At 34.4% G+C, this 6,787-nt stretch overlaps 1 protein-coding gene across 1 annotated transcript in view; it reads right to left on the bottom strand.

The window, feature by feature from the left end:
* Positions 1–2,858, bottom strand: part of LOC107688113 (monocarboxylate transporter 7-like) — a 12,816-nt gene extending 9,958 nt beyond the window's left edge. Inside the window, exon 1 of the mRNA XM_016485681.1 lies at positions 2,519–2,858. The gene's annotated coding sequence lies outside the window, so the exon portion shown is untranslated. The remainder of the gene's footprint in view (positions 1–2,518) is intronic.
* Between the last annotated feature and the right edge of the window lie 3,929 nt (positions 2,859–6,787).

Here is a 6,787-nt window from a genome sequence, read left to right as displayed (position 1 = left end):
TATATATATATATATATATATATATATATCTTCAAAATATTGGATAAGAAAAAATTAGTAGTACAAAAATAAAACGAAGCCAATATTACAAAATATAACATTAAAAAGTGTATAAAATCACTAGTTTTTCTAAAGAAACATTGTCCAACAGCGACACCAGCAGGTAAAGTTACAGCGGGAGTCCGAGTCTCTCTCGCCTACGCTGAGCCCATTGAGTTTTAACAGACCAACTAAAGCGTGCAGTGGGGGGGTACTTGAGAATGAATGGGGGAAAATCACGTGAGAGGAGGCAATGCCTCCATCACGATATGATTGGATATGGCTGGTTATGTTCGGCTGTGATTGGTTCATGCGATAAATCCCGCCTCTTGTGTTCATGCGCGTTACGCGTTTGCGAATCAGTCTGAACGAACAATATAATGTCATTAATGGGAAGACTAATTTAAAAAAGTAAGTAAACAACGCACACACTTAGATATAATAACTTTGTTACATCAAAGTAAGACTTATAATGGCCTGAATACATGATAGTGAGTAATCAGCTTGGTGAAATTTAAAGTAAATCTCTGTGTCTACGGCTTTGATGGTGTGCCCTTGTCAACTCAACAGCGGCTGTGTTTGAAAGCAGCTCATGTCTTTAATTTGCTCTGTCTGCTGGATTATTTTACCTTTCAAGGTGCTACAAATCAATAAAACATTTGTTAGGTAACCACTGTTAGGATATTAGAAAAAAATGGGAGTGCCAATGCCAAGCACCACTTTGAAACTTTGATATATATATATATATATATAAATATGTATGTATGAAGTAAACAACGCACACACTTAGATATAATAACTTTGTTACATCAAAGTAAGACTTATAATGGCCTGAATACATGATAGTGAGTAATCAGCTTGGTGAAATTTAAAGTAAATCTCTGTGTCTGTGACCAATATTTACTAAGCATTGATGACTGATGAACTAAATAATTCAAAAAATAGTTAAAAGTTAACTATGAAAAAGAATAGCTGAACATAAGTTCACAAATAAAATATATTGTTTGTTACTGCCTTGAGTTATTATTTTGGAATAAATGTAAAATGCTTAAAAACACTATGATGAGATTCATACTTGGCTTTAATAAACAGAATATTGATTACATTGTTAATGTAAAAATATCTCAAAAATTGAAGAGCTAAAAAAGTCACAAGCGAGATGAAAGCAATATGAGCAATTTACTGAATAAAAACAAGGCAAACGTTTCTGTCACATGTTGACCATTTTCAATGCCAAGCTAACAATGTTAGAACTAGGAGCTCCTTTTTTTTGGTCTAGGCACTTCAGTTGGATTATTTTGAAGGCGCGGTGAGTCTCTGGCTGCTTTCATGTACAAATATCAAATTGTTTTTTTTTTTTTCCTCTGGTAGTGTAAGTAATGTTTATTTAACCAAGAACATGTGACTAGGACGGGAATTTACATTTTATTTAAAAAATTAAAAAAAAGGACTTTGCCTCATTTCAGAACACCACCGATATATATATATATATATATATATATATATATATATATATATATCAAGAGCTGGAGTTTATATTTCTGAAGAGTCAACATATCACAGCACTGAATTAGAATATATATAGTAGTGGTATATTGTAACACTCCAAAGAGAAAGGAAAACTTGAAATCGCATCATATGACCCCTTTAAAAACACTAACTTGATGAAATTCATACTTGGCTTTAATAAATAGAATTTTGATTAAATTGTTAATGTAAAAATATAAAATAAAATTGTTCTTTTTACTTTTTCTGATAGTGTAAGTAATGTTTATTTTACCAAGGAGGACTTTGCCTCATTTCAGAATAAAAACAAGGCAAACGTTTCTGTCACATGTTGACCATTTTCAATGCCAAGCTAACAATGTTAGAACTAGGAGCTCCTTTTTTTTGGTCTAGGCACTTCAGTTGGATTATTTTGAAGGCGCGGTGAGTCTCTGGCTGCTTTCATGTAAAAATATCAAATTGTTTTTTTTTTTTCCTCTGGTAGTGTAAGTAATGTTTATTTAACCAAGAACATGTGACTAGGACGGGAATTGCTATATATATATATATATATATATATATATATATATCATACCATATCAAGAGCTGGAGTTTATATTTCTGAAGAGTCAACATATCACAGCACTGAATTAGAATATATATAGTAGTGGTATAGTAGTAGTAGTATAGCAGATAGTAGTGTCTATACACTAATATATTTCTTAAGACGTGGACAATTTTAACTATCAAGACACAACTATAAGCACTGTCTTATTATTAGACGCAGTACAGCAGGACTGTGACGTCCAACATCTCAACCTCTCTGCATGAATCACATGCCCCGTAACAAAATGTTTTACCGTAACCGTATTTAAAAAATTAATTAATTAAAAATAACATCTTAACGCCTAGCTTTATATATTCACTAGACAAACGTGGCAGTCACGGGCGCCCAAAACGCAATATAGCTCGAGTATAAATCGTTTTAACTTACCGAAACGTTGAAGAGACTGGGGGACACTCGGGATATTGAAAGAAAACAAAGCCCAGTAGAGCTAGCTTTAGCTGGCTTAGTTGAAGTGTGTTAACTGGAGAACATCGTTCCTGCTCCGGAGCATCCGCAGTCACTTCTGAGGAGAGCGCCAGTGGTATTTGGAAAATGACCCTGTTCAAATATATCGTTTTCTAGTTTATGTCTGACTACATTAACAATTTATAAATACTGATATTATAACTAGACTGAGTGTTATCTGCCAGCTCTCTGTCTCTGTTTCCTCTCGCTGTCTCTGAGTCTGAAGCTCGGCGGAGTTTGTACCGGCTGAAGCCGGTATTCAAGCGCGGGCGCGACAGCAGTCTCAGCAGTCGGAGAATCGGGAACGCGCACTGCACTTCCCGGTGGTGCACCTGCACCGCTGGATGCGCTCAGGTCTCACCTGTCTGTTTACTTTACACAGAGAACATCCCCTGACAACACCTGGAGTTCATGTGTCCGAAGAGTCAACATAGCACAGCACTGAATTAGATCATTTGTTATTTAACCGCGACAACACTTCTGTGTTCTGTGAAAATACACGCATTTCATAAATAGCCTAGTTATTAATAATAGTAATTTTATGAACAGCAGTGTGAAAAATCAAGACGTTTTGTGAGCATCAGAAGAGCACTGCGCGTGTCCGTAGTGAGTGACTGTCTAAAGGCACAAGCACGCGCGCGCCGAGCAATTCTCGTGCACGTGAAGCATGACGCGAGCCTGCTGGGTAAAACAGGTTTATTCCAGTTCGAGGCGAGCTAGCTCATAAAGATTACATTATCAGCCTGCGTTTAATGGCTCCTTGTGAATATAGAGGGAAAGGTCAACATTTAGTAACAGCTTTCAAAGAAATTCTTTAAACAAAACTTAGGTTTTTGTTATTTTTCTATCTCGCCAGCTGTGACGTCACTCGCGCCTCAGCACGGCAGGAAGCGCTCTAACGGTAATAATGCGACGGCTGTTCTGATTCATGAAGTCTAACCCACACAACTACTTCCGCATTTAAAACAAGCTATAGGCTGCTGCTGTTGCGAAAACATGAAAGAGACTGATCACTTAAGACACGTTTAAGTTTTTTTTAATACTGCTTTAGTTTGAGAGATAAAAAAGTATACACACATTTACACACACAGTGTGGGTTTTTTTACGTTTTGCATCTAATTTAATCATATTTTTGCAGTAAAAATGTATATTATCAGCACTACAGTTTAAGTAAACAGTTAATTAAAAATTTACACAATTTCTAAGTCACATTTTTGCTTCAACTCCACAAATTTGTATAAAACCTGATAATTATGTTCTCTAGCCTGATTTGAAAAATGATCCAAAGTGCATCTGCTTTGATAGAAGAGAATCTGACCATCTGTACAAATTATTCACCGGATAAATCTCACAAATTTAATTGGTAGATTTGATTAGTGACCTAGAAATAGTGCAGAATCTGAAATATGTCTTTCTCATTTTATGTCATAATGTTTCTTTTATTTTTAAAATGCTTAAAATTTGTGCATGCTTCCAGTTAAATTGTACAAAAGTTAAATTATCTTTTGAATCCCAGAGGTCTTCTAAATCATTTCTCTTTGCCAGTGGTCAGATTACGCATTTATCTTTCTAGGTGACCTTACAGAGGACCTGTCATTTAAGGTGAGAGATAAGTAACCAGCTAACTGTTACCTAAGAATGCATCATTGTCTTTCATAAGGACTAGATGGAGAGTGCTTGTGTTGCAATCAGCACACAAAACAAAGCAGCACTGTTTATGTCTGGTTTCTAAGCTACAGTTGCCATAGATTAATAGAGTGCAGAACAGTGAATCTCAAACTTTTTGATGAGTACTGGACCTTCGTCACATTTGGAAGCGTCCCCAAGGACCCGCAGAAAAATATCAGCCCACTGGTGTCATTAATGTTTTTGTGACAACCAAATGCAATCAAGTATAATTTACTACCAGTTAAGTTAGTTGATTTGTCCAACATTCAGCCACACCATCAGATTGGCTTGTTCTTTATGGGAACATTTCATATGTCAAAATATCCAAAATATTTATGGCATAGGCTACTCATATATTTTATACGGACCCTCTGGCATTATGTCAAGTTAAATTTTCTTAACTTCTGGTTGAGAAAGCCTGAAGGAGAATATAAGTAAATTAAGCCTTTGAGGCTCCAAATATTTGTGCTTATGTTGCATTTTTTTCTATTTCTATGTATTTTTCTGAGATTGTTTTTCACAAAAACCTTGGCAGGATTAATTATTATCATCATGATATGCTGTTACACACTAGATTTCACCATAACAAGAGTTCATATGATCATTATATGCTGACTTACAATGTCTGGTTAAATTATAGCACTGTCTACCCTCAGACCCTAACAAACAAGGTTACAGTGCAACACTGCTGTGTGTGCTTCTCAGAATGAAATGCTGACAATCATTCCATTTGAACTTTACTACAATGTGAAGGCAAAGGTGAAAGTAGATCACTGAGTTAAAGCACATCTAAATACATGACCATTAAACACGCAGATCTGATTCATCGATAATGGGTAGAGTGATAATAAATTACTTAAAATGTCCTTGTGAAGAAACTTGTAAGTTACTGTTTATGTGTTATGATTATCATTTCAGTAACTTCCAGAAGATGTATCACAGGCATCTGTGTCTATGCCAAACCCTGTATATATAAGCACAAGACATCAGTTGCTTTGTAGAGGAATATTGTTCAGTACCTTGGACAGCTCATTTATCACGCACATCAGGGCCTTTTTTTGATATTCAGATGTTCTTATGCAAGCTTTTTTTGATATTCAGATGTTCTTATGCAAGTACGATGATATGGTTAAAAACTCTAGAATTAGTTCATTTTAGCGCTTTTAGGTAAATAGGTCAAACTTTATCATCAATATACCATTCTGAGACATTTTTATCATGGAGGCATCAAAAGGTTCCAGATATTAAAGGCACCTTTTCATAGTGGTGACTCTGTGTTTGTTATTCCCCCTTCAGATGTGTGTTTCTTCCCTCATTTTTGATAGAATATTTTGCATTTGTCAATAAATATATTTTTTAAAACGGATAGTTTCGGTCGGTGATGCTGATTGGTCAATAGCAATGTTTTATTTCTGATAAAACATGGTTATGACTGCTTCACCGAGCAGATCTGTGTGTCACTGTGCTTCATAGAGTGATTGATTGCTCATTAAGAAGCATGGATCATTTCAAAATGCATTTAAACTCAAGAATGCAAATCTTATTGAATATCATTAGTACCTTTAATATGCTTTTACACGAATTAGCATAAACAGCAAGGGCAGAGAATAATACATGAAATCTCACGTGGAAATGACCTCAGAAGTTGAACAAAGCACTGTGGGATCAACAAAGTTGTTTGGATAATGCCCAAAGCTCGACATGTTCTTTTGACTTTCAAAACAAATAATGATCTGTGTAGCACAGCTGACTCTTCACAGTACTGCAGTGCTCATGTTCACTTGAAAAAAAAAATTCTAAGGTTATCTTGTTCACATTCTATCACCAGGGGAATTATCTAGTCTTAATTATCTCATATTTGTACATCCATGTATTCTATATAATTTTATAGTATGCTATTGACCATGTTTTTTTTTTCATATTGTAAAATAGAGGATTCTACATACATACATACATCACACTGCATAGACCTCATGTGTATTGGTATGAAGGATCTGTGGACCTGTGCCTGACCATGTAAAAATTTGGATAATGATGACAAAACAAATTCATAATTAAAATCAACTATTAGATTATCTAATCTGACCTGTGGCACAAATTAATGACCTTAATCACAGAAATGTTCATGGTGTTTTCAGTCTAAAGTCATGAATAGTGTATGTGTATTTGAATTATAAAAATTATAATTATATAATTTATAATTATAACAATTTAATTATAAGATATAATTATAAAAACGTTATAGTGTTACATTTAATAATATTACATTAATATTATTACAATTTTAAACAATTTTTTTCTATTTGAATATATTTTTAAATGTAATTTGTTCCTGTGATGGTAAAGCTGAATTTTCAGCAGTCTTCAGTGTCACACGATCCTTCAGAAATCATTCTAATATGCTGATTTGCTGCTTAAGAAACATTTCTTATTACTATCAATTTTGAAAACAGTTGTGTTGCTTAATGTTTGTGTGTGTGTGTGTGTAAAGTTATGTTTTTTATGATATTTTGAGGGAATAGA

This window comes from Sinocyclocheilus anshuiensis, unplaced genomic scaffold (assembly GCF_001515605.1).
Source record: "Sinocyclocheilus anshuiensis isolate Anshui unplaced genomic scaffold, SAMN03320099.WGS_v1.1 scaffold249, whole genome shotgun sequence".
Taxonomy (NCBI): domain Eukaryota; kingdom Metazoa; phylum Chordata; class Actinopteri; order Cypriniformes; family Cyprinidae; genus Sinocyclocheilus; species Sinocyclocheilus anshuiensis.
The sequence above is the reverse complement of the archived record's forward strand: the minus strand, read 5'-3'. Positions and strand labels throughout refer to the sequence as shown.